Below are 26398 nucleotides of genomic sequence, written 5' to 3'. Positions count from 1 at the left end.
TGACTTTTTGCAAAAGGTTGTGCAATTCCTTCGACTGGGGCAAATTCTTTGATTACAAGTGCTTTCAAAAATCACCCACTTAACTTTTCCCCCTTGTTGCTTCCAAGTTAAGGGAAATATGACAATTTTTATTGGTCTCAATCATTGAAACGTGATCTAAGGACTATATGGAAGGAGGCTGATTGCCTTTTCTGGCCTCCACTTCTAGTGACTTTGAAAAGGGGGTTTGTTAAGCACCTTTGAAGAAGATGACATACGGTGATCGCTTGACTGTAATGCAAATTGCAAAGCATAAATTCACTTTGGAATTAAAAAAAAAAAGAATCCTTTTGGGGGGAGACACTTGAGGATTTATGATGTTTTTTTAAAAATTGTTTTTTTTCTCCCTACTTTGGGAGAATGGCTAGTTACAGAGCAACTTATTTGGAGGTCTTCAGAAAGAGGCTTGGGAAATGGAGAGGGGAAAAGATTGATCACAATCTGCATAATCAATAGGGCAGCGTGCTGCAATCGTGTACCTACATTTACTGTAAATTTCTACAATATCTGCAGTGTGGGTGCTCCAGTGCCTCAGTCGGCTTCTTAGAGCGGATTTAGAGGCAGTACAAGCAGAATTTACTGCCCAGCTCTCCGGAACAACATAGGGGAAGTCCACTGGATAGTGGCTCATTTAAGAACTCCTTCATTTTACTGTACATTGGGGGGGGGGGGGCAGATCTGTTTACATATGTGGATTTCAGTAAACCCCCAAGGTGTGAGTATCCTGTAGGTTGAGGGGAGTAGGAAGTATTGGGGGGAGATTGGGAGTAGGTGTTCGCTCATTGAATCACCACCTTGGGGGCCCTCCTCTCATCTTATGTTAGATATCTTTAGTGCAAATAATTTAGAAATATGAATACGGTAGAGAGTAATACACCAGAGATTGAAGCAATGTCAAAAGTAAGGATTGCTGTGTGTGCATTTGAGAGAGAGAGAGAGAGAGAGAGAATACAGACACTTATCTTATAGTCAGGCTTGAAAGCTTGGTGGTAGGTGAATCCATATTTGGAGATGATTTTGAAATAGTCTAGCAAATGGTGCACGAACAGGATTTCGTAAAAAGTGTACATGGAGTCAGTTTTGAAAGGATTGTGGTTTGGGGAGATGAGGTGTGGGCAGGAAAACCCACTCTAGGCCTGTAGCCTTCTTCTGCCTGTGTGTCTCCTCCCTTCCCCCTCCCTGAGTTTTAGTTTTTAATTACTTAATGCTGAAACGCACAGGGCTTATATAAATATTTGCAAATGCTCTTTCCTATTGATTTCTCTGAATAAACTGCCCTGCTCAGGTCCAGAGAGGAGGCAATTCAGATCTGTGGACTTTTTAAACATATAAAGTCTCTGGAGGAGCGTTGGTCTGTGCATGCATGTGTTTATGGGTAGAGTTGTAGATACGAAGATTTTGGGGGGCTTTAGAGAGAGTTCAGGCTCTCGGCTGTGTGAGCTGTGAAAGCTGGGCTGGACCTGGCCCCACGGCCTGGCATCCCTGACAGATTGTGTGTGTGTGTGTGTGTGTGTGTGTGTAAGTACATAGTGTGTGGGTGTCTACACTGGGGGAGTCTGAATGCATATGCACTTATACTCCCTTCATCCCCCCCCCCCCCCCATTACATATGGAGCAGTTCCAGGGCTCGGTGACTGCCTTCTCCTCAGGGTCACATTGAGTTCGAATCTGACCCAAGGTGCAGGAATCCTGCAATAGGGAAATAAAAGAATATACAGAATGGGGTCAGGTCAGCTGCTCAGAGGCCAAAACCCCTACAGCTGCTTTGATTTTATTTTTTTTTGTGTATATTTTAGGCTCCTCCTGCCATGTTACAAATTGTGCCTCCCCCTCTCAGGTGTTTGCTCTGTAGCTTAAAGGCACCAGAGCCTCTTCCTGCGTGGTTGTCTGCTCCCAGCAAGAACAGAAAACCCACAATACCAAATCCAAAACAAAACAAGAGAGGAGGGGGGAGAAGAAAAACCCTATTGAGTTCAGGCAAATAAGGTTGGGTCTCCAGATCCGATTACAAAGCTGCTTTGAATATGCAAGACAGCACACAAGACCAGTTATTCCAGTTACAACAAACTATTAAAAAAAGAGAGAGAGAGAAAAGAAAAGGCATGTTTAGGTCGTAATTTGTTAGTACAAGGAAAAGAATCCCACATAAAGCTGCCCTCCCCCCTCCCACACACCCCTTTGCTGGCTTCACATAGAATTCACTCACCCTTTTCCGATGAGTCTACTATATAGGTTCTTTTATTAAAATCTTTTGGGTTTAGGAAGATCGCTGCAAGCAACACATTTTCTGTATTTTTTTCCCCTTTATCTTAGAGGAGAGTTGGCAGGGGTTCTGTGGTTTGCAGTTACACAATATGTTATCATGTTTTTAATCACTAAATCATTGCAGTGGTTATAGATTTACAGTCTTGGGGTATTACAGAGAAGAGAGACGGCGGCTATATATATGCTTTTAAATTACACCGATGTAAACTGAGTGCGGCAGCTGTGAATATGGTCGGCAGACTTCGGCCCCCCCCAGCTTCTTAGCTTCCTCCCCCTCCCCCGATTTTTTCTGTATTGTCTAGCTTTCTCAAAATAAGCTCCCCCCCCACACTCCTGCACCCCTTGTCTCTTCAGCCTCCCCCAATTCTCATTGCACACTTCTAACCCCAGATAGGTTAGAATTCAAACTCTTGAAATATAACTTGGGATCCAAGATGATCATAATGGCAGTCATAATAAAAAGAGTGGATTTACTAAGAAATCCTCTTGGTTTCCATACCGACCTCCTGTATAAGGATGGAGGGCTGACGGCAGACCGGGAGATGGGGGTGGGCAGGGAGAGGGAAGGGAAGGCGGGCTCGTAGCGCTTGCCTGCTTGGAACCTCCAGTGGCCTGTCACCGAGAGCCCACTTTCAGCTTCTGTTTTTCATATTATTATGTAACAGAATCCTTGGCAGCATTAAAAATTCAGTATTACAAGCTGATTGTAATGCTGCCTCATTAGACAGCACTGTCTGGCCTTGTATTAAGTGAAACACAGAGCATGGCTTTTAGATTATAAACACCAATAAATATTAAGGATCAGCAGAGGGGGGAACTCGTCAGCTGGGTTTTTGGCCCCTTCTGGTTTTCTATCTCCTCCCATCTTCTTCCCTTCATCCCCCCCCCTTCCTCCCTCCTCAACCCCCTCCCCCTTTGGTAACTGTCATCCGTTTTCTTGGGATGCTGATGTGTCGACCCTGGTGACATTTTAGGAGGGCTTTTTATAGAGTTATCTTGTATACACAAAAGGTTTGGAAGTTTGTTTTGTTTTGATCTGCAATAAACAGGTCCTTCACTTTGCTGATGTCATTTCCGTTCATATTTGAGTTGTTTATTGTGTTTCTTCGCTGGGCCCTCTCATCCCTACCCCCACCTCGCTTTTTCAGCCTGAGCCTGGGACTGACTGCCTGGGGAAGGGGGGGGGACGTGTTCCCAAGCTGCCAGGTCTGGGTTCAAAGGCTGAGGGGTTGCGTGTCACTGCCTCGTCCTAGGGTTCACCCGCTGGGGAAGATGTTTCCAGGTTAGAATCTGGTTAAACACTCCGACATCCACTTGCCCTGGCATTTCCATGGCATGCAGTGATTCATCTCAGCTTCCTTTCTTTGAAGCACCCCCCCACACCCACACCCACACACCTATGTCTTTAGTACAGCCTTATTGTCCACTTCTCCAGGCACCCCTCCACCCCCCCCAAAAAAAAAAACCCCAACCTCGTAGTGATGACTTTGATTCACTCGCAAATCTGAAGCTGGCATTAGCGACTTCATGCTGTGAAAAAAGAACATGTTTGCAGGCGTTGCCCCACAGCTTCCCGACTATCACCTTCTATCCCTATTCAGTTTTTCCCCCCTTTTGCGTTTATTTTTCTACTCCCTGCCTTTCTGTAGACATAAAGGCAGTTCTCTGGTGTTACTAAAAATGACCACAATGTCCAGTGTCTCTTATTTCCATGTGATCTACAATTGGAATCCTCCCTTCTCTAAAAAAAAAAAAAAAAAAAAAAAAAGAAAGAAAAAAAAAGAAAAGGGAAAGAAAAAAAAAAAGAAAAGGAAAAAAAAAAGTAGGGTGGGGAAAGGAAAGAGGGAAAACTTTGTAGGTCCCCAAGGCTTTCCTCTAATAGGATGATGGGTTTTAGGTTTAAAAAAATATTATTGTTTTGTTCTTTTAGGTTTAGAAATAATAGGGGGAGAGGGAAAAGCAGTCATTAGGAAGTTCACTGAGCTGCTTTCCAACTAAGACGGGTGAAAAATGAACCTGCATTGACACTTGGCTCCATGTGAAAGCCCCAGTAACCTCTCCCCCCTTCCGTGGCCCTGGCCTTTTGTTCCTGGAAAACGGAGCTAAGGTGCTTTTTCTCCCAGACCAAAGGCAGCAGGCAAGGAGTCCCCTTGTGTGCGCATCGCCTTTAGATGGCCTTCTCATGGTTATTGTCAATGCAGACTCCCCCAAACAATTGCTCCAGGGAGACACAAAAGCAAAAACATTTGTCCTATTTTTTTAACCTCTTTGTTTTAGGTTTTTTTTTTTTTTTTATCCATTCTTTAAATTTCACAGTTTCTATTTGTCTGCAGAGAGACAAACGAAACAGCATGAAGCACATTTTACCGTAGGCCTCACTGAGGATTGGAACAGCCTCAATAGAAATCCAAATTCTAAAACACTGGCTGACTTGGAGGATATGTGAAATTTCAGCTCTGGCTCTTAAGTCAGATTAGCACAGATTTCAAACAAAAACGCACCAAAATGGAAAGATAAGAAAATGGGATTCTCATTTGGGAAGTGTGAACTGGGTCATCTTTTGTTTATCTCTTAGTGTCCTGCCCCAAGAAGTGGTTGCTTGATAGGAAGGCATTGCAAAAGCTAAATGAAATTCTTCACTTAAAAAAAAAAAATCTGATCCTGGGTATTGTGCTCCTGGCATATTGTTTAATTGATTGTTTTAACACATGTGTATGGGAGCTGTTGGTACATACTATGGAATTGATGTTGAGATTTTTTTTTTTTTTCAAACTACAATTAATATAAAGAGGCCACATTCCCCCCCCCCACTTTCTTTCCTCTCCTGTTTGCTTTTTCCTTTCTTCTCCCTCCAACCTGCTTCCCTCCAAGAATTCTGTGGTTTGCATCAGGCTGAGCGCAAAGGGATGTGTCAGACAGTGGGGATGGCCCATGATCGAAATAGGAATCCACCTCTTTTTCCTGGCCCCAAACAAAGCGCTTCTCAACTGTAATGTATGGACTCTGGTCGCGATGCTATCCTTAAGCATCTGTCTGCCTTTTCATTAAAATTCTCAATTTCAAGGTTTAGAAACACAAATGTAAGAATCCCCCTGGGTATAAAAGTCTTGCATGGCAAATTCTCTTTGCCCTTTTAGAAATAATATTTTTGTTTAAAAAAAAAAAGAGGGAGAGAGCAATCCCTTTACCTAATGCTTTAAAGCTGTTTTAAGGCAAGTTCTTTATATTTTGCGGTCTTAAACTTAGGCTTTGCAACTTAAAATTAATTTGGAAAAGCTTCCAATCAGTTTTTAGAAAAAAAAAAAGGTTGCTCATTTGTGTCTTTCGCATGTGTGTCATTGACAGATTTAGGGTCTGATTTGGGGAGGGTGGGCAAGTAAACTAGATAATGCTCCAGCCATGATTTGGGGGTAAAAATTAATCTCTGGAATTAGCGTTGTAGCGATAGATGGAGGCCTTGAGGTATGTGTCAGAGAAATGTGAATCAAAACATCTGCGCGTAGGCCTTGGCACACCAGCCTCCCATGGTTATGGAGGTGAGTGTGGGCAGTTCTGAGGAAAGCCTGTATTCTCTGTCACACCCAGGAGGGCCTGATCACCCGGCAGGTACCACATCCCTAAATATAACTGCCTAGAAATGAAGGGGTGAATCCAGGGCATGGTGTGCAATTTAGCTCTAAATGACTTTTATTGTTTGTTTCAGGGACTTTTGTTTTTGCCCTCTCCTGGCTTTTTCTTTGTTAAACCCTCAAGGTTATTTAAGCACTAATTTTAAAATCCGTGTGAATGTATATTTTCATAAAAATACAGGGATCTGAAGGAATACACTAATCTCCCTGAAACCCAGCTGTGCTGTGAAAATAGAGTCCAGGTTTAGCTGGAAGTCAGAATGCTGACATTCACTGTGTCTGAGCTCAGAGATCATATTTACCTTTGCTGAAGTGAGGGGACACAGCTCTGGAGAATGAATGTGTATGTGGAGAGAAAGGCAAGCCAGTTTGGCTCAGTTGGGATCACTGTGATTTACCAGTCAGTTAAGTGTTGGGGTGGGGTGGGGGGGCTGGCCTCTGGCTTGGAGAGTGGGTCACGGGAGGAGTAGGGAAGAGGTCAGCATTCCCTGATTTATTTTTAAATATTTATCCTTTTGGCTGTTGCCAATTACGGTGTCCAGAGGAGATGAGACTGGTTATGGAGAACTGCCTTTTCTGAGAGTGGGTTTATTTGTCAACAGTGTCTAGGAGCCATGAACAAGCCAGGCTGCCTCTGCTGGGTAGGCCATGGGTTTAACTACAGGCATCTGCCCTCAGAAGGGCCAGGGCCTTTCAGAGCTGGAGGACAGGATTTGCAACGTGTGTTTCAGGGAAACTGTTGATTCCATCCCTAAGTGCAAAAGTTTCAGAATCCCTCTGGAGAGGTATTGTTTTGTTCCTACGGATTTTAGTATGTGTGCTGCTGAAGCGATTGTTAATAGGGGAAATAAGTTTTGGTAGAGGTAATGCCCCAGCTTTTTGGCAGTCCTGTATAATGCTACAGAGGCCATGCATAGATTACTTGCCTGTGGATTCACCTGTTAAAATTTTGCCTGTAACAAAGGAAGCTGGCCAGCTCTGAGCACATACGTAGCTGGTGCTGGAGTAAGATAGAACCACGGTCACTCTCAGTTCTACTTGTCAGGTGGCCGCCCCTCGGGACCCTGGCAGGATCCTGCAGATCCCCCCGGGGCCTTCTGTCCAGCACCTCCACATCCTTCCAGCTTACTTTAGAGCAGGTTCTTCAGCATTCTAGCTTTTATTTTATTGAAGTTATTTATCTGTCGGCCCACCAGGTTCGTGATGTCACCAGATTATGAGGTCGTCCCCTGTTAATAAAAGTTAAGATAAAGCAGCAAAATTAGATTTTCTGGGAGTATAAACATTTTCTTATTGTCTCTATCTAACAGGCTATGGGGTGGCTCCGAGGTAGGACCCAGAAGCCTGGGAGTCCTGAGGTTCCTGAAGACCTTTCCAAAGTCATATCTGGGTGGCGGGCGCCACGTTACTTGCGTTATTGCTAGCATCATCATCTTCATGTATTATTCATAGTGACTTTTTCAATTAAATTATTAATTGGTTTTTCTTTAAGGTGTTCTCAACTCCTGTGGCTAATATAAATAATAGTATGTTTTGAAAACACCACCTGTTCTTGGGTCTAAAGTCAGGTGCTCTGGAAACAGCTCGACAGTGATCGCACTCTGGTTTGCAAAATCATCCTCCACTTTGCCCTTTTTTGCTCTCCAGTCCTCCTCCCCATACACTCTCTCATGTGTGACAGAATTTGGCTTGTGCTCTCCTTTGTCCCTAATCGGACATGATTCCCTAGAGGCAGTCTTTTCTCCCAGGGCCCTACCGGAAGGAAAAAAAATTTTTTGGAGTCTCTTTTCTGCACTAAAACGTTAAGATGTAGGGAAGGGGTTGTCTGTCCCCAACAGGTTGGATGTTTACGTTAATTTGAACCCAAATTACGTTGTGCAGAACGCCTTCTACGCGGTGATGGGATAGTTTTAATCAGCCAGGCATCCTCTTTCCCCCTGCATCAGTGTGTGCATAGTGCTGATACGGTTCCATACCTACAGCTTTTTGCCTCGTGAGCTCATTGTAGTTCTCACCCTTGCACGGGTCATTGTTGCGCAGTTGGACTCTTCGAGGCTGTGGGGCCAGCCTGGGTGGGTGGCTTTCAGCAGGGGACAAGCAGGTGCCTTTCTGTGCTGAGAGAATTGGGCGGGAGTAAAATCAGACAGAGCTGAGTGTGGGATTCTGAGAGGCAGGACAGGGCACTTCCGGTGAGGTTTCTGTAGGGCTTGCCTTTGCATATCAGAATGGAAAAAGGTGAACCTGGGGAGATATAAAAACGTCCAGCAGTTGGCTTTGACCAACTGGGGTGCCCCCCCTATTAAATTCGACCTGGCAGTAGAGTCTCCCCGGGAAGGGCCTGATGTATGCCTTATCTGAAATGATGTGGGTTTTTAAGGCAAGTCTTAAAAAAAAAAAAAAAAAAAAAAAAAAAGAGAGAGTGTAGGCTTCCCTTGCAAGCTGGGACTTCTCTTCCTGTCTTCTTTCTTTCTCTCCCTTGGAGAACTCTATCCTTAAAGTCTCACTGGAGAGCAGGGGATGTTTTTCTAAGTTTCTGCAGCTGAAAAACAGAAGTACTCTGTAAAGCAGTTAATAGGATGGGTGTGTGTGTGTGTGTGTTTCCAATAAATTCCTGTCCACATTGGCTAATGTCCCCGTGCTGGAGTGGCCTGGCTGTGACGTGGATGGGGCCCGAGGCCGAGGGCTCGGGTTCTGAGGCCCCAGGCTCCCTTTCTTGTGGCCGAGGGCGCGCCCCTTTCTCCTCGTCCGATTCTAGGCCGGCCCCTGACTTGGGATGCGCGGGAGCGGGGTCGCGGCCCGGGAGAGACGGGGCTTTGTTCCCGGGGCGGCCCGGCCTGCGCAGCGCGGCGCGGCGAGCGCCCCCGGGGCCCGGGTCCCCGCCGCCACCGCCACCGCCACCGCCACCGCCACCGCCGCCGCCGCCGCCGAGCCCCGAGCCCCGAGCCCCGGCCTGCGCCCGCGCGACTGTAGATGTCAGGCTTTGCCCGGGGAGCCGAGCGGCGGCGGGGCTGGGAGTTTCGAATTAACCTTCCGCTTTGTTGCTGTGTAATGTGGATCCCCGAAGGCCCCCCGCCCCGCCCGCCCCCTCCCTCCCCCGGGCGGTGAGCCTGCAAACTGCGAGTTGAGCTTCATTTACATAAAGCGATTCCGGGCGGGCGGCGAGCCGGGAGCCGGGAGCCGGGAGCCGGGGACCCGGACGCGAGCGCGCCCCGGGGGGGCCTCCCCGCCCCCACCGCCCCCACCCTCCCCGCCGCGCGCCCCGGGGCGCCCCTCCCCTCCCCCTCCCTCCCTCCCGGGGAGGGGCGGCCGCCAGCATGAGCCCCCGGCCCCGGCCCGCGGCCCCCCTGCACCTAGCCGGAGCCACCCCGGAGCCCCGGAGGAGGCCGCCCGGGCTGGGCAAGCGCGGGGCGCGGGTGCCGCTGCCGCCCCCGGGACCTGCGGGCGCCGCCTCCCCGCGGAGGTGCGCGGAGCCTTTGTGTGCCAGGTGAGTGCAGCCTCGCGCCCGGCCGCGGCGGGCAGGTGCCGCGGATCTTGGCTGAACTTCCTCTCCGCGCGGGGCCTGTGGGGGAAGGGCGGGCTGCATGCACTTGAACTAGTGGATTCCGGTGCAAGCTACCTGGGGGTGGGGAGCGGCTCCGCTCTGCTGGGCCCGGGGGAAGCCCGCCGCCTTCCATCCCCCCACCTCCTCTCTCCCTCTTCTTCCCTTCTTCCTTCCTTATTTTGCTTTTGGGTTAGTTCCTGCCTTCTGAATACTTGGCAGCGCTAGTGTCCTTTAAAAGTTTGGGTTCCTCCGCCCCCCAAAATGCACCCTCTTCACCAGAGAAGTCGCTGGTCAGTTTGAAACAATGTGAAGAATGCGCTTATTGTGGCCTCACTGAAGGGAGAACCGGGTTTGGAGCTGGAAGGCACCTTTGGAGAGGAGAGCCGCTCGCCCACCCTCTAATTGGAGTTTAGGTCGCACCCTGGGAAGACATTTCCGTGGGGAGAGGGGTGGAGGAGAGGCGTGGAGAAGAGGGAGAGCTATGATGTTTGTCCTGTTAAAGGAGAGAGATTGCCCAAGTTAGGTCAACAGCAGGGGGAAAAAAAAAGTAATCATTGTTGCACACTTAGTAGAAGGAAAAGAACTTTCTGGAAAATGGTCTCAATGCGTTGGACATACCTGTCTTATAAGAATGGTGAAACACCTGGAGGGCAAAGACCATCCCTGGTGCCTGGTGTATTACAAGAGTGCCCTGCCTGGCTTTAGCGGTGCACAGGATGTAAACTGGTTTAAATGAAAGCCATCAGCAGGTGAATCCAGGAGGGTCGTCACTGTCTCCACCCCCCCCCCCCCCCCCCCCCCCGTTTGTGTCATTTCACAGGCCTGGAAGACTCTAAAAGCCCCTGACAGATAAGCTCAGAGAGATCAGAGGGCCCCCACTTGGGCACAGGGAGAAGGCCTTTTCCTAGGGCTGGGGCCTGCTTGGTGGAATGTATCAAGGCACAGCAAGGAAAACAAACTTAAGCCTTGAAGGTAGATAGTGAGAAGGTTACACGTCATCCTATTTCACCCCATGCTTCGAGATCCTTGGAGACAAGTCACTAAATAAATAGAGTATAATTTAAAGCTCGCTCTCACTAGTTGAGGAACTTTGTTTCTTTGCCATCAAGCAGCAGGTGCGAGTTTGTAGAGTTGGCCCCTTGAGTCCCCTCATTCCTAAATTCAGGAGGTGTCAAACCTTCGTGTTCTTTTAATGGCTGTGGTTTCTGGATAAGTTTCAAGGGGAAACCCTAAAAATCATGAGTTCCAGGAGGCTGGGCTGGAGAAGGAAGCCCGAGTGCTGGGGCAGAGACCTGCATGTGAGAGGAAAACCTACACCTTCCAAGGTAACTGATCCAGAGAGGCCAGGGCCTGAGCATGGCCTGTTCCTTGTTACTAGAACAGCCACTGGCGGCCTGAGATTCTGAATCCTCTTTACCCAACCCAGACACGAAAAGCAAGTAAGGAACAGAGGTGGGATGTGTGGAAAGTCAGGATGATCCACAGTCCTCAATCATGTAAGGGTTTCAGGAACAGAGTCCTCAGAGAGAGGCATACACCTGGATGTTTGCACACCTGTATTTTTGTCATTCTCTTTTGCAGAGACCCGGAAGGCCCCCTTTCAGAGGGTGTGTGGCTATGAAGGCCAAGAGAAACTTTTCCTCTCCCTCGTCCTTAAATTACAGGACTAAGGAGACTGTCTGCATTTACTTTCCAGCATGTTTTCAGAGAGCGTGTAAGTGCCTCTTGGAATGGGCTAGGGTCACACTTTGCTCTTTTATTTAATTGCCCAAGTGTTATTTAACAACATGGGGCAGATGCAGAAACAAGCACTTTTACACTTTAAAATCAGCCCTTTTGGAATCACAGGGAATTAAATGACTTGGAGACCTTCTGTCTTCCTGACATGGGTCACCTCTCTCTCCCAGCTCTCTTTTGAAGTGGCTGTACTTTCTCTGGGATAGAGCTGCTGTTTTCCAGCTCTCCTGAAAACAGTTGTGATTGACAGGGAACTATTGGGAAACACTTGGTAACTCTTCAAAAAAAAAAAAAAAAAAAATCTGAGCTGCTTCCCCAACCACCTGAAACTTTAATTTTGGTTTCTTCCCTTCCGTCTTTTATTTGCACAAATGAATACTCAGGGAGGGTGGAAAGGACCCAAATAAAACAGTGCTCCCCGCAGGCCTCTGTTTGGCTCCTTCCAACAGGACAGCGAAGTGCCTTCCTTCTTGCTGCTTTGGGATTGGCTCGGACTGCCGTGTAAACTCGGTGCCAATTGGACTGCCAGTGGCAAGGAGCTAAAATAAGCGAGATTTCACTTTTCATCATTATTACTTAAAATGATGATTGGTAGGCGCTACCAGGACAGGCCTGGTTCACCTTGGGTGACCCACAGGTGGAATAAATCTGTGATTGCGGAATCCCAGTGAAGTATTATCTGGGGCTTGTGATGATTTAGTTCAGTTACCTCACTTCTGGTCACAAGTGGTATTCGGGGAGTGTGTCCTTACTTATTGTCACTGTGTGCTGTTGGGCATTGGAGTTTTTGTTTGCTTGTTGCTTCTGAGGGGTTACTGTGAGAGCCTGGAAGTGCTGGGGGGCCCAAAGCAGACCTTCACCTAGGACTCGATTTGTATTGTGGACTTGCAGCAGCCTCAAGTTAACATGTAAATATTTAAGTGACTAAGCAACATTTTATAAAAGTGTGGGGAACCCTTCAGAACACTAGAAGGGAGAGCGACTTATTACACCCACTTTTTAGAGTATCTAGTTTGCTTCCTAACCTGAAGGGTTTACGCCTCATCATCTTGGTGAGATGACAGTGATAGTGATTCCGGCCTGAAGAAACTTGCAGGCTTCATCTCACACTTGCTAGGATTACAGGGATAATGCACCTGACTCTGTAACCTCAACAAGCATGGTGTGTGCTGTGGTTTATGCTTTCATTTGTTATTAAAATGGTTACTTGCTCTTAGGCTGGCCTATTTCTGTAATGCTGGGGCCTGCTGGCCTACTCTGCTTCCCAAGGCTGGTGTAATTAACCAGGATGGGGGCGTTACCATCAAAACACAACAGGAAGGCAGATTCCATTGCAATGCACTTCACAGGGGTATCCAAATGCTCTGGTAGGAGAATTTGGTCATAATGGGGATTGTGAGAAATCCCAGCACAGCCCAGAATCACCATGCTCTGCCTGGGTTAGAAGCTGCGGTCCAGGAAGTAGGGACCCAGTTTTAATGGAGCGCGGGCAAGGGAATGCCTTTGCAGGAGCTAGTCTCAGCCAGACTTTAAAGGGTGCCTTTTCGGTCCAAAGCACAGTGTCCTGAGTCCTTAGGCTGCTCAAATGGAGAAACATACAGAAGCTAAGATTGAGTCAAATTGCCCCGAGGGAGGAACTCTGGCAAAAATCTTGGCTCATTGGCAAGCCACTCTCAAAATCCAGATTAAGGAGAAAAAGTACAAAATCAACAACTGTCAGGTTTCCTTTCTATATGATTTAAAGTTGGCTGCCAGATTGTCACTTTGCACATGTTCAAAGAGATCAATCAGATGTTAGAGGGTCCCCTCCCCCAATGTGGTAAATGTCTCCTGTATGGACAAGAACTGGGGAATTGACAGCAGCTTTGTGCTGAAGCTTCACAGCAGTGAGACAACTTGAATGTTTTTTTGTTTTTTGGGTTTTTTTTTTCTTTCTTTCTGGTTTTCATTCTTTGGAGCAGAGGACAGGATGGTGGAGACAAGGCCGTGAGTGGTCTAGCAGTGATGGATGTGTTTCTAGAGAGTTCTTTGCCCAAGAAAGGTGCCTTAGCTGCTGCTTTGTGACTTTTAAAGGTGAATTTTTTTTCCTTTGATGTTTCTTCCCTTCTTTCACCCTTCATTGCTGGAGTTTCTTGCTTTTGCAAGGATAGGGGTGTGAATAAAAATGGGAAACGAGACAGAGAAAGTTTGCTAGGTGACAAAATTGGCTTCATTTCAGAGTAAGACTTCTGTTTTGTTGGTTTTAACCCCAGACAGGACCTCTTAGTAAAATGCCTGGGCTTAATCTGCCTTTTGGGTGAAGCCTTCTCCCTTCCCACAGGAGGGTCCTCATGCAGTCTGTCAATAGGAGGATTAATGGGGGGGGAGTTGGGGGGGTTGGTGCACCCCTCCAGAGGGGCCTTCCCTGTCCTTCTGTGCCCTGAGGGCAGGGGTCTTAGGTGTTTGAGCTGCTCATGCTTTAAATTTTGTCTCCCTCCAAGATTTTTCCATCCTCTCCCCTCCTTGAAGGCTGCCATGGAAGGGAGGAGTGGGGTGGGCTGAACCTGCACTCCCTTCCCGCCCCCTGCTCCCTCTGGCTCTTGCTGGCTTGAGACTGAAGCCATGAAGACCCCCCTGAGCAGTGAACTCAGGGAGTTGCCAACATCCATCTCCCCTTCTCTTCTGCTAATCACATAATAGCCTTAAAGGCTCTCTTAAATGATTATCTTGTCTTTAATTTTTTAAGTGGGCCTTTTGGGGCAACATTTGGGAGTTCATAGAGTATCTTCCGTCATCTGAACTGGGAAAACTGGCTCCGTTGGACTCTGTGAAAAGACAGTGGAATTTTCATCTGCTGCTGATTTCACGGACTGTCCTGAAAGTGATTTTGGCCACAAACCTTTGATCTGGGAGTGAGACACTCCCCCCGCCCCCCAACCTCAGGCTTCTGGAGGCAGAAATTGGAGACTGCTCAGATCTCCCTACTTTGTGTGTGTTGGTGTTAATGTGTGTGTGTGTGTGTGTGTGTGTGTCTTGGGGCAGCAACAGCCCTAGAGAAGAGCCGGGTATTTGGGTGATGGGAGTGATGGGAGGCTAAAGCGAGGTAGGGGCTAGCAGACCAGGAGGGGACAATGTGTAGACTTCCTGAGGGGTAAGGAGGGCTGACCTGCTTGGAGATTGGGGGCTGGGTGGGGAGGAAGTGGGTGCAAGAAGACAATTTTGTGGTTTCTTGGTTATGCCCAGTTTCACCCAGGAATGTGACTGGGGAAAAACATGTCTGTGGCCTGTGCACACCTCTGCCGTGGGCTCTGCATTTCAGCCTTAAACTGCCAGTTCCCAGGCAGGTGCGGGACTTCTCTCTTGGATCTCTGGAGTCAGATGAGCCGAGGGAAGAAAAGACCGAGGGGCTTAATTTGATATTTGATTTCAGCCTTGCAGGCCCTCCCCACCCCCACCCCCAGTCCTATAAGTGCCTGTTTAAATATGGAAGTCTCCCTTCAGTGTATAAAAAGCCCTTTTCAAAAGAGTTTTAACTCTTGTAAGTCTATAAAAAGTACATACGTGTAGACACGAACTTATTTGCTTCCCACACTTAACGGTCTCTGAGTGGCCTGTTTGGGACAACTTTTCTCTTCCTGACATCTTTTTGTCCGGTGAGAATGTGCTAAAAAAAAAAAAAAAAAAAACCAAAAACCAAAAACCATGTGTGTGCTTTTTTTCTCCCTCTCAGCAACTTTCCTTTCTTTTTTTTTTAAACAATTTTTCTTAACTGCTCAAGAAACAATGCACGCCTCTTCCACCATTTCAGGCCCTGCTTCCTAAAATGCTCTTTGGCTCAGGGCCCTGGTTCTTAATGTACATTTGGCTTGTAGGGGGAATGGGTTTTGCTTTTCTTGTAACAGCTCTGTATTTCTCCATGGAACATCTGCATCCTTGCTTACAGCGTCAGGTCAACTTCTGGATACTTATGAAGCCTGTGGATTCACTGTGTGTCAGGAGGTTGGTGTCAGTGCTCAAGTGACTGTTGTTAAATACCACCTCTGTTTTACCAGCTTCTTGAATGGTGTCACTTTTATGTTCCATACGTAGTTCTTGCCAGGGGACAGGCTCTGATAAACACTGTCAATCGGTGTACCTGGCTGTATGAACACTTGTTACCTGGGCCTACTTGGCTTCCTTTTAAAATGTATTTCCAGGTAAAAGATGTGACAGTAGTGAAAATGATACAGCTCAACATCATTTGAGATTGAGCATCAACATCGCTGAGATTTTCAAAGAAGTTGGGTCTGGTTTTTCCTCTACCCAGAGGCAGAGTTGTCTTTAGGGAAACAGGAGAACTCCTACATTTTTGGGAAAGGCCCGTCACTTTATTTTGCCCTGGCTGGGGAAGCTGGAACAGTTGTCCAGACAGGGGAGACATTGGGGAATAGACGAGATCCTAGTGCAGACGCTCAAGTGTCTAACTGGAGGGAGGTGCAGTCTTCCTCATTGGTTGAAGGAATGAGATAATTAGTAAAACCGGGGAGAGGTCACTTTAGGATCAGAGAGCGGCTAATGAGCCAGTCCTTACACTGGGGGTTCTTTTGCTCACACTCGGTTTTGTGGGAGAAGCGGAGGTGAATCAGATGAGCCTGCTTTTTTTGGCAGGCGGGCTGGTGTTCTTCACCCTGCGGTTAGCGTGTACCTGTCTGCCTGCCGGGGTCACGGACCTGAGGCCCAGCTCTGGCCTGGCCTAGCTGTGTGACTGGACCAGTCATCGAATCTCTCTGAGCCTTACTTCCTTCATCTGTAAAATGGGCATAATACACACTTCACATTAAAGAGGGGGTTCAGCTCCGTAGAAAACCGCCTTCACGGCAGTTGGCTTGCAGAGTGGCCTCTCCACAAATGATAGCGCCCATCCCCAACCTTCCTCTTCCTTTGTGTTTCTTCCATTGTGGCCGCTGCCCTCTGCTACTTTTGTCTTTCAGCACCCTGGAAGAAATCAACCCAAAGGTCCAGCATTTCTTCCGCTCTCCCCTTAAGGGCTGGGAATAAGGCCAGCTCTTTTTGACCTGCTGCAGCTAAATGTGTTTAGGAGTGAAGCAGACAGAGCGTCCTCATCCTCCCCAGCTCTCCCCTCCCGTGCCCCCCACCCCGCCCCCTGAAACTGGCAGGCGGCCCTCTAAGTGAGCAGCCCACTCAATGACCCACCTAGAGAGGCCTTCCCGGGCTGGCTTGTATATGCTAATAGGCCTGACTTGTCCTGGCTTGTTTGTAGTGATTTGTGGAGGCATTTATATGCAAATACTATCAACTTGCTGAGTTAATTATCATGTGCCTCCCCCCCACCCCCCCTTCCTGCTTTGCCTCCCAGCCTGTCTCTGCGGAAGGGACTGTTCTCATTCATCCTCCGCTCTTCCTCTCTGGGCCTCGTCTGTCCATTGCCCTGTCCCCTTCCTGTCCCTGCAGGTTGGATCACAGCTCCTTGCTTCTCAGTCGCCCATCACTGGAACCTCTGAGTCAGGGGTGGGCATGCAAGTGGCTGGCCCAGTTGAAATCCTCCATGAGTGGGGTCATTTTGCATGGAGGGTGATCTGGGTCCCGTTGCTCTGAGTTTTGAACCCCATCTTTTTACCTACTAGTTTGAAAAACAGAGCTACCCAGACCTATCAACCCATTGACACCGTCCTCAGACTGGTGAGAAAATGACTGTTGTTTTAACATTATTACTCTTACTCTTTTCACATGCCCACATTGTTGATGCCACGAAATCTTGTGACCACCTCTAAGCGTGCAGGCAAACCATTTTGTGAAGGGGCGCCTCCTCTGGCCCCCTGCCCCTGGAAATCTGAGTATTGAAAGGTGCTTGAGTGGACCTCAGTTCTAGTTCCTTCCTGTTTGTGTGTGGGCACTGTTCACATTTGCGGTTGGGTGGTTCTTCATTGGGGGACGTGGGGGGTATCACTGACTTCTCCCCACTTAGTAGCATGTCCCCCCCCCAAAAAAAAATGCCTCTAGGAATTGCCCACGGTCCCCTGGGGAAGCAGAATCATTCCAGGTTGAGAACTGCTGGGACAGAGATTGCATTTGTTCTGTTGGATAAAAAGATGGCAGATTCCGGCCTCCTCCAAGTCAGACATGTTGACCGGCCTCTCAGCTTGTGATGTGACCAGCAGATATCAGATGTCGCCATTTGCTTAATTTTTGTGTCTTTTTAGCATTTGAAAACTAAGAGCCTTTCCTTTTAGGGCATGGTAACAGGTCCTGTTTGAGGCTCTATCACTGTTGTCCTCTAGAGTGCTGTCCCGTAGAAAAAGAACCCAAGTCCTATAGGCAATTGTACATTTTCTTGTGGTCGTGTCACCAGAAAGTAAAAAGAAACAGGTGGAATGAAGTTAAAATGAGGGATGTCTGGCCAGCTCAGTCAGTAGAGCCTGTGACGCTTGATCTCGGGGTTGTGAGTTCAAGCCCCATGTGGGGTATAGAGATTATTAAATAAAAGTGGGTATTTTATGCACCGCATGGTGTGACATTCTTGTTCTAGCAGTTGGGACGAGCGGCATTTCCAGTGCCCGGGAGCCCTATGTGGCTAGTGGCCGCCCTATTGGGACACCTCAGCAGTATCTAGGATGATTCCAGCCCTTGTCAGTGCTGAAATCACGCTATTTTCTACTGAGTCCGGAAGAAAATTTTTTCCTTCTTTCTTAAAAAAAAAAAAAAAAAAAAACTTTATGTTTATTCTCTGAAAAGTAGGGCCTTGAAGGCACAGCTGCAGCCACAGAGCCAGGCAGAGGGAGCTGGGCCTCTAATCTCTGGGGAAGCTCCCCCGGCCTCCGTGGGGGAGGCCCTCTGGGCAGTACCCTGGGCCGGGCCTGGAAGGAGGGTAAATACTCTGAGGGCTCAATGTACTCTCTCACACCGCACAGACTAATGGTTCGGGTTAATTTTGTGTACAAGGTCCCTTTTGTTGGAGAAGGGGGTGAAAGTCCGCAGCTGTGACCGGAAACAGGGCAAGGGCCTATTGGGATGACCTTGTTTTGGAAAAGTCTAAATGGAACACTAATGGCAGAGATCTGAGACGGGTGATGTATGTGTGTGTTTGACTGGGCCTAAAGATAAGGTGAAGAGTATTTTAAAAGTTACTTTAGTGCAACCTTCCAGATAATCTCAGGCCTGGGGCCAGTTACAATTTATGGTGAGCTGGTAGTCAGGCCTGTATGTTGGCCTCATTTTATCTTTTGAGTCCAGGCCCTGTAACTTAACTGGTGGTGCACTGTTTGTTTATTTTATCTTTTTTTTTTTTTTTTTTTGGAGGGAGGCGGTGGGGGCTCATCAGGTTTTTCAGTGAAGCATGGCAACATTTTATAATGCATGGAGAGCTGTTAGTATTCCTGCTCCCGAGTGCCTGGGGACACCTCCCTCCTAGCTGTCCTTCATATAATGTAAGCTGGGATATTAGCCGTAGAGTCTCCAGAAGCCTGGCCTGCAGGGCCACACCTCCCCCAGTGCCACCAGCCTGCTAAAGGTGCAAGCTAGGGAGGAGGTGTGGGGGCCTTAATATAGCTCCGGGCCCTAGGTTTCTTTCATGTCTGAGGTCAGCCTTTTCTTCTTGCCTCTCCAGTTACAGAAACAGCGTCTCTGGGCTGTCCAGCACACCCAGCACACTTTCCTGTCAGGACAGCTTTGGGCGGTGAGATCCCAGCTTGTTCTGGACAGCGGATAAGTAGGGGTGTCTTCTTTCACCCATGGTACCCTTTCATCCCTACACTGAGCCATTCCCTAAACACTGCCCTTCTAGAGTGAAGAGATCCCAAAGCTTACAAAGAAAGTCACCATTGATTTGATCGATGGATTTGCACGGGGACTGCATGCTCAGCTTCCTAGGCCAGGATTCCCTAGGAAGCACCTTGCATCACAGAATACTCCCAAGTTTGACGCTCGGAGAAGATCTATTCCTCAGCTACTGGGGACTTTGCTTTTAATAATACATTTTCTATAACCGGGTTGTGGCACTTGGGTGTCGTTGAGTCTTGCATGGTTTCTTATTTGCAGTTTGATGAGGTATAGTTTGGTGTGTGTGTGTGTGGGTCTTTTCTTGGGGGATGGTAAAGGATAAAATGGGAGGTTCTTTTAGGGTTTGGACTTACTTATAAAAATAATTTATTTATTGATAGATTGGAGTATGTTTACAGATTTTTTGAGGGGTTGGGGTGGGGGATGTGGTCTAAGATTCCTTCAGACTTTTCACTTTACCTCTCTTGTAAGCCACTGCCATCTGCTTTAAAAAAATTATTTTTTCATTTTAAATCCTCAAAGACAAAGGGACCTGGAAGCTCAGACCTGTCCTGCCACATTCCTGAGTAATTTGGTTTTGATTAACCCAGGGAGAAAAGTTGGTTTCTCCTAGCGACCAAGGGGATCAAAGCACCAGGAGGGGCAGTTCCCCCTAATACACACAGCGGCCCCCCCCCCCCCCCCCCCCCCCCCCCCCCCGCCTCCCACCTCCCACCTCCCACCGCCTGCTCCCCTTCCCTGGGCTTTTCAACCTCCCGTCTTTAGAAAGCCTGAGCAGGAGTTATTTCCACTTTCTGACTCTCAGAGAGGTGGAAGTGTATCATAGAGCTTCGGATGGACAGACCAGGGAGAAATGACCCCCCCTTCTTTTCTTCCTAAACTCCCTTTCCCCCCACAAAGCTGCAAAGCACATTCCTGTGCTAATCCTGCTGCTGGAGGAATGCAAATGGCTGTAATTGTGTGCCCCAGGACGGGCCTTCCGCATCTGTGCTGCTTTTCTTCTTTGAGGAGGTGGCTAAAAAGTTCATTTACATGGAGAAATGAGACTGGCCTGTGATCCCTAGTGGTAGGATGGGCACTTTCTAATAGGGAAGGGGCCATGCCTGTGTTCTCTGTTGCTCCTCCTCCCCCTTCTCTCCCCATATAAAGTGTGTGTATACTGGGGTGGGATGCGGGGGTAGGTAGCAGGCTCCTGCTGGGCATATTTTATGGGATGGGGAGGGCAATTAAAAGGGGAAACTCTGCTCCTGACAGTAAGAAATCAAGCTGGAGTATTAGGCAAGGCTTGGAATAGGCAATCCTTGCCTTAAACCACAAGAAACGACTTTTCATTATTATTTTTATTTATTTATTTATTTATTTTTTCATTATTATTTTTAAAGGCAAACTCTTGGTCTCCGAAGTACTTGGTGATGTTTTGGAAGAGGTGCTCTATGCCACTGACCTTGTCTACCTTCTGTTAGACACCTGATCTGACCTTCCACCTTTTTTTCCCCCCTTGCAGTTTGGCAGTGGCTTATTTGGATACTAAGAATTTTCAGGGCAATTAGAAGTATCACCTGGGAGTCGGTACATTGTAGCTTTAGGGGGATGTTCAAAATAGACCAGAAAATTCTGTCTCAGTCATATTGAAGGACACTGAGCTCTTGGCTGAATCAGAAGATGAGAGGTAGACCGAGGTTCTAGGACATCACTGTTCTAGCTGGAGACATGGTACGAGTCACATGCATAGCTTTAGATTTTCCAGTAGCCACATTCGAGACATTAGAAAGAAAGTGGTAGAATTATTTTTGATACTTTATTGAGCCCAATATTCCCGAAATGTTGTCATTTTTAACATATAATCGAGATAAAACTATTAATGAGACATTTTGCATACTTACAGGCAAAAAAATCCTGTGTGTTTTCTACTTCCAGCACCTCTCACTAGGACTAGCACAGTTCATAGGCTGGGTAGCCAGAGGGGCTAGTGGCCACCTGTTGCACTGGGCAGGGCTGACTCAGAGGATGCTCCCTGGGCTCCTCTGAGGCGTTCCACAGATGGAGCTGGGTCACCATTGTTTTTGTGACCAGCTACTTCCACTTACTGGAGTTCGGGGCGGGGGGAAGGCCACAACTACACACAGTTTCTTCTATAACAGCTGCCTGGCTCTCCTGACACCCTCATGGGGTTGTCAGGAGGCAAAACTCTGGTGCTGCTGTGCAGACATGGAAAGCAGAGGTATCCACCTGGCTTTGAAGGCCTTTCCAAACAAAGAATCCCAGCAGTGGCAGCAAGGTGGGCCCCTCGTAGGAGAGGGGGTACAGCAGGACAGTAGTCATTGGCCTTGAGACTTGGTGTGTTCTTGACAACATTCTGACTGCTTTGCATGTCCTCCCCCCTCTATTCGTGAAATCACAGGCTGGTAGACTGCAGGGCTCTCTAGAAGCCACCTGTTTCTCCCTTTCCATGGTGGCTTACCAGCTTGTGGCAGGACTGGGGGTGAATCCAGGACCATGGACGAGTGGGTACCTGGTGCACCGTCCGCTCTGACATCATGCAGGCTTCCTGGCGAGTTTGCTGGGCAGGTGTCGTTTGTTGCTTGGAGGGGCCCTCCTTTCAGCCTCTGCAGCACTACCCAGGGGTGTAAGAGCAGGAGCTACTGCTGTTGATCCCGTCACCTATCCCAACCCTAACACTCTTCTCCTTTTCTTCCCCTAGTGTTTATTTTGGATTTCTCATTTCTCACAATAACTCAGTGCCATGCACACACAGAGCAATCTTTTCTCTAGTCTAGGGTTAGTGGGCATCTCTAGTTGCAGGAGGTGAAAGGCAGGGCCAGAGAGAGATAAGGAAAACCCAGAAACCATCTTGCATGTGAGGCTCAGGGATGTGATAGAGACACTAATCCCTAGTCTAGACTTTTTATTTTTTTATTTTTTGTAGGTGAGAACAGAAGGTTTTTTTTTTTTTTTTTTTTAGATTTTATTTATTTATTCATGAGAGACACAGAAATACAGAGAGGCAGAGACACAGGCCACAGGCAGAGGTTGAAGCAGGCTCCCTGTGGGGAATCACACCCTGAGCCAAAGGCAGACTCTCAACCACTGAGCCACCCAGGTGTCCCCAGAGTTTTCTTTTTCATAAATAATAATAATAATAATAATAATTAACTAAGTAGGCTGCCTGCCCAACATGGGACTTGAACTCACGACCCTGAGATCAGGAGTCTTGTGCTCTACTGACTGAGCCATCCAGGCGCCCCTAGATTTTTTTTTTTTAATAGGCTGTTAATATTTTTCCCCTGTTCACTTACGAGGTGACTTCTCAGAGCTAGGTGACTCAGGTCCTGCTAACTTTACAGCTCTTAAGAGTGAAATAGCAAGGAAAGCTCTCCCCTGGCTTCTGCTAATAGAAAGAGCAGTGGTAAAGTGAGTCCCACAGAGGATGCATCTTCTTGCAGAGCCTCGGTGAAGGACTGGGGTTTTCTCACTATTGATCTTAGCATTCCTTAGTCGATGCGTGTGATAAGAACAGTTTCCCTTCTGCTTTGCCGTGCCCGGGGCACACAGCCAGCCTCAGCTGATTCTGGGGCCTCCTGGGGAAGGACAGTAGCATTTGTGCCCCCAGTAAGCCGAGAGGCGGGCACGGGTTTGGGGTTTTAGGGAGGGGGAGGTATCTGATTCCTTCAGCAGGCAGGAAAAAAAACTGTGAAAGTGTGAGGTTGAGTGGCCCCCGGCGCCGGCCTCTGCTGGGGACGGAGTAGCGCAGCTGTCTGACCCCGGGTGAAAAGTTCAAATCTGCATTTAAAAAGAGTGCCAGGACCCACCCCCCCTTCCCCAGTCAAGTTGAACCCGTTCACGTTTTAGAGGCCGTGGTCAGGCCTTGAGCTGGGATAGCCAGCGGCTCCCGGTTCCCGGCTGGCCTGACCCGGGGTGCCGGAGGCCGGGGAGGGAGAGGGGCAGCCTCGGGCTCCCTCCGCCCCCAGAAGCACTGCTCGGGCTACCCCGCGTGCTGCTGCGCCAGGCGCCCACCACCCCTCCTGGAACGATAGGGAAGTTTCTTCTTCCGTCAGCCAAGGGGAGTTTAACCCCTCTCTGCGCACGCTCTGCTCTGGGCAGGGCCCTTCCTCCTCCGCCGTCCTCCCTCCGGGGCCGCATGGGCTGCGTGGAGGTGCTGGCCGGGCGCCAGGGACCCTCCTGGGTGCGGGGTGGGGTGCAGCAAAGTGAAGTCTGGTGGCTGAGGTTCCCTTTCCACGGAGTGGATGCTCCCCTGTCTTGTGGTTGAAAATGCCGTGCTGGGCTTGTTTGGGCTGGGTCCCCTGGCCCTTCCCTCTGTGCCACCCCGCTGTCTGTCCCGAGTTCTTCTCCCACCTGCCACTGCCTGGGGGAGGAATTCTAGTGATGCTGCGAGGGGTCAGGAGGGCTCTATCTGGGGGGGGGCAGGGAGAAGGGGTGGGATGGAAAGGGGAGCCTGGCCTCCTCGTCAGCATCACCCTCATACCCTCCCTGCCAAGGAGTGACTGAGAAGCCACCGTGTCCCCCTCCTCCCCTTGCTCTGTTCCGTGCCCGCTACCCACGTGGAGAGAACTATCTGGCCGGTGCCCGGCCCGGCGACCCCTCCCCGCGGCCTCTGATTAGTTTACTTCCACTGTTAGGTGAACGGAAACAGTTCGGCCTCCCTGATTTTCTTCCCTAGAGGGCCCAAGTCCGAATGCCAATGGGGATCGGCCCCCGCGGTGTCAGTGACTCTCCCCAGCCTCTGCCTCTGCAGGTTAGAGACCTGCCCGGAGGAGGATACAGTCGCCTGCCAGCTGCCGGACTAGGGGCTGCCCCCGTGTTCTCTCCCTCCCCTTGGTTCTGAAGGCGGAGACTGGAAGAGCGATGGTGGGAGGCCCCTGTCTTGTAGGATGGAAGAGCGCAGAGAGGAAAGCTTCTCTCAAGGGGGAAGTCTGGCTATTTTGATCTCTTGTTTGGGGAGGAAGAGACGTTTCCTGTGCTCCCCTCATTTTGTCAAATGCGCCTGTGGATTTTGATGATCTGGGTAAACTCCTCCTTTAGCACTGACCAGGTGGCATAGTCTACCTTTGTTTCATTTTGCCTGACTCCTCCTTCTGGTTTAAAGGATAATTAGGAACTTAAGGCTTCTGGACCTCCCGCCCTGTAAGAAGTGTGGCGAAGGATCTGTTTGGTCAGCGTGGCACATCTTTCATTTGCCCTTAGCGGGGTAGGACATCTGTATTTCTTTTTCTTTTTCCTCAGGGGGGGACATGGGAACTCAACATCTGGAGGGCCATACAGGGTCACTTTTTCCACAAGGTTCCAGAATGTATGTTCTGTTAGGGAGCAGGCCCCAAAGCTCCAGTGCCCTCACTTCCCCACCCCAACCTCTTCTCCAAGCTTCCCCCACCTGCTTCCAGTGAAGTGCACCTGTCTTGGCAGCCAGAGGACCTCTGTGACCTGCAGGGGAGAGGGTGCAACATCATCCCCCAGTATATTTGCCTCTGGTTCGTGCATTCAAGGCCCGGGCAGTTCTCTCTGTTGGCTCTGGTGGCTCTCAGTCCAGTCATGCCATCACAGGGGCATTTTAATTAGCAGTGCCTTAGTCATTAGTGAGTTATTGTTTTTGTCTGGAAACACTTAAGTACTGTTTACTCGATGTCTCAACGAAATGCAAAACAGCAATTAAGCAGAAATTTGTTGTATGAGGCAGGAACCAAAATGGATTGTCAAAAGCAGGTTGTGGTTCCTCCACACCAAGTAAAATCACTTTTCCTTGGGCCTCCTGATGACTGGAATGCTCCACATTCTGTGTCTTCATGTCTTCATGACCTGCTCCCCAGAGTTATCTGATAGAAATACTCAGGAGCTTGATGTCTTCCTGTGTGTTCCCTTCCTTGGTGTGGACGTTTAGGTTTGGTGAAGTGTTAATGTTTACTTTCTTTTCTTCCCTACCCCCCTTTTTTTTTCTTCTGGTCTGCTCCCTGGATATTTGAAAAGCCCTTTTCAAATGAAGATTAATTATTTGTGAAAACTCCTACATGACTTCCATTTATAGAACTTGAATGTATGTTCTTTATACTTCTTGAGATCAGGTCAGGTGCCACCGTGAGTCTTGATAAACCCTTCATGACCTCTTGAGAATGTTGAGGCAGTGGGATAGATACTCTTTTTTTACTTAAAATCTTGTATGGATTCCTGGAAGAAGGCTCTAAAGCTAAGGTGGAGCTGGAGAGAGACTAGAATGCTCTCCATCCCCCCCCCCCCCCCAAAAAAAAAGTCTGGAGGATGTGCCCATGCATCAGCTGCCCACAACTTTTGACAGGGATCCAAAGCAGGGAGCTGCTCCTTGTGGAAACCAACAGCCAGCCGCCTTGGTAGGGTTCTCATCCGCCAGAATGCAAGGCTTAGGGATAATGCAATCAGAGGAGAACTCTAAGGGAACTGTGTAAGGGGAAACAAGCAGACTGTGAATTATTATATCATGTTGGCCTCCTTTCCAGGAGACACTTTGGGAATAAAACTCTTCACACCAAGTTTGTCATCGGGGACCCTGGTTTCTCACTGCTCAGGCTCTTGTCTCACGCTCTCTGTCTCTTCTTTTTTTCTCTGTTCCCTTCAAACAATATCTTCTGACTTCCAGATTTCTGATAAATTGATAAGAGGCATTGCGTGAGTCAATAGAGCTGTAGACACTTTGCCAATATAACCCCGGCTCTATTGATCTGCCAGTAAATTAAAGTCTTACTTAGAGGCTGCCGATATTTCTAATCTCCTGCCTCACCAATTACATCCTCCCAGCTACCTGGAAAGGGGACTTGAGCCTTAGAACCTTTTTCTGTTGTTTTACAAGGGGACTGCTGTCCTTCCGAGGCATTGAGGACACTTGCTTTGCTCATCTGTTAGGAGAAAGGGGGAGCGTGGAGGAAAATGAACCAGATTAAGTCATTGTATGGGATCTGTTTTCAGGCTACCAATTCATTACTAAAAATTTCTGGAAAACAAATTCCATTCAGGTGGTTATGTACATTTTATAGTACATATAAGTCTGCATGCTCCTCTTCCTCTTGGATTTGCTCCAAATTTGGAGGTAAAGCTGAGAGTAGCTGCTATTGGAGACACCCTGGTGGTATTTTATGACTCTGACTTTTTAAAGAAATATTTTATTTTTTTAAAGTAATCTCTGCCTCCAGTGGGACCTCGAGATCAAGAGTCTCGTGCTCTTCTGACTGAGCCAGCCAGGCACCCCCCACTGTCTCTCACTTTTATTTATTTATTTTTATTTATTTGAGAGAGAGAGCATGAATGGGGAGTGGGGAGAGGGAGAAGCAGACTCCCCGAAAGGAGTCAGATGTGGGGAGGGAGGCCGGGGTGGGAGTGGGAGCGCGGTGGCTCCATCCCAGGATCTTGGGATCATGACCTGAGTCACTTAACTGACTGAGCCACCCGGGGG

At 48.5% G+C, this 26398-nt stretch overlaps 1 long non-coding RNA gene across 2 annotated transcripts; it reads right to left on the bottom strand.

The window, feature by feature from the left end:
* Window positions 1–3214: 3214 nt before the first annotated feature.
* On the bottom strand, window positions 3215–8723 carry LOC111096045. 2 transcript variants are annotated; one of them, XR_005360152.1, is made up of 4 exons: window positions 7910–8723; window positions 7063–7162; window positions 3777–3834; window positions 3215–3567 (listed from the first exon to the last, which is right to left on the bottom strand). It is a non-coding gene; the product is annotated as an uncharacterized LOC111096045 (long non-coding RNA). The 2 variants fall into 2 exon arrangements; XR_005360151.1 differs by having other exon boundaries at window positions 3777–7162.
* Window positions 8724–26398: the final 17675 nt, after the last annotated feature.

The sequence above is a fragment of the Canis lupus genome, chromosome 5 (assembly GCF_011100685.1).
Source record: "Canis lupus familiaris isolate Mischka breed German Shepherd chromosome 5, alternate assembly UU_Cfam_GSD_1.0, whole genome shotgun sequence".
In the NCBI taxonomy this organism is placed as follows: domain Eukaryota; kingdom Metazoa; phylum Chordata; class Mammalia; order Carnivora; family Canidae; genus Canis; species Canis lupus.
Note: the sequence above shows the minus strand (reverse complement) of the source record. Positions and strands in the feature narration are given on the sequence as shown.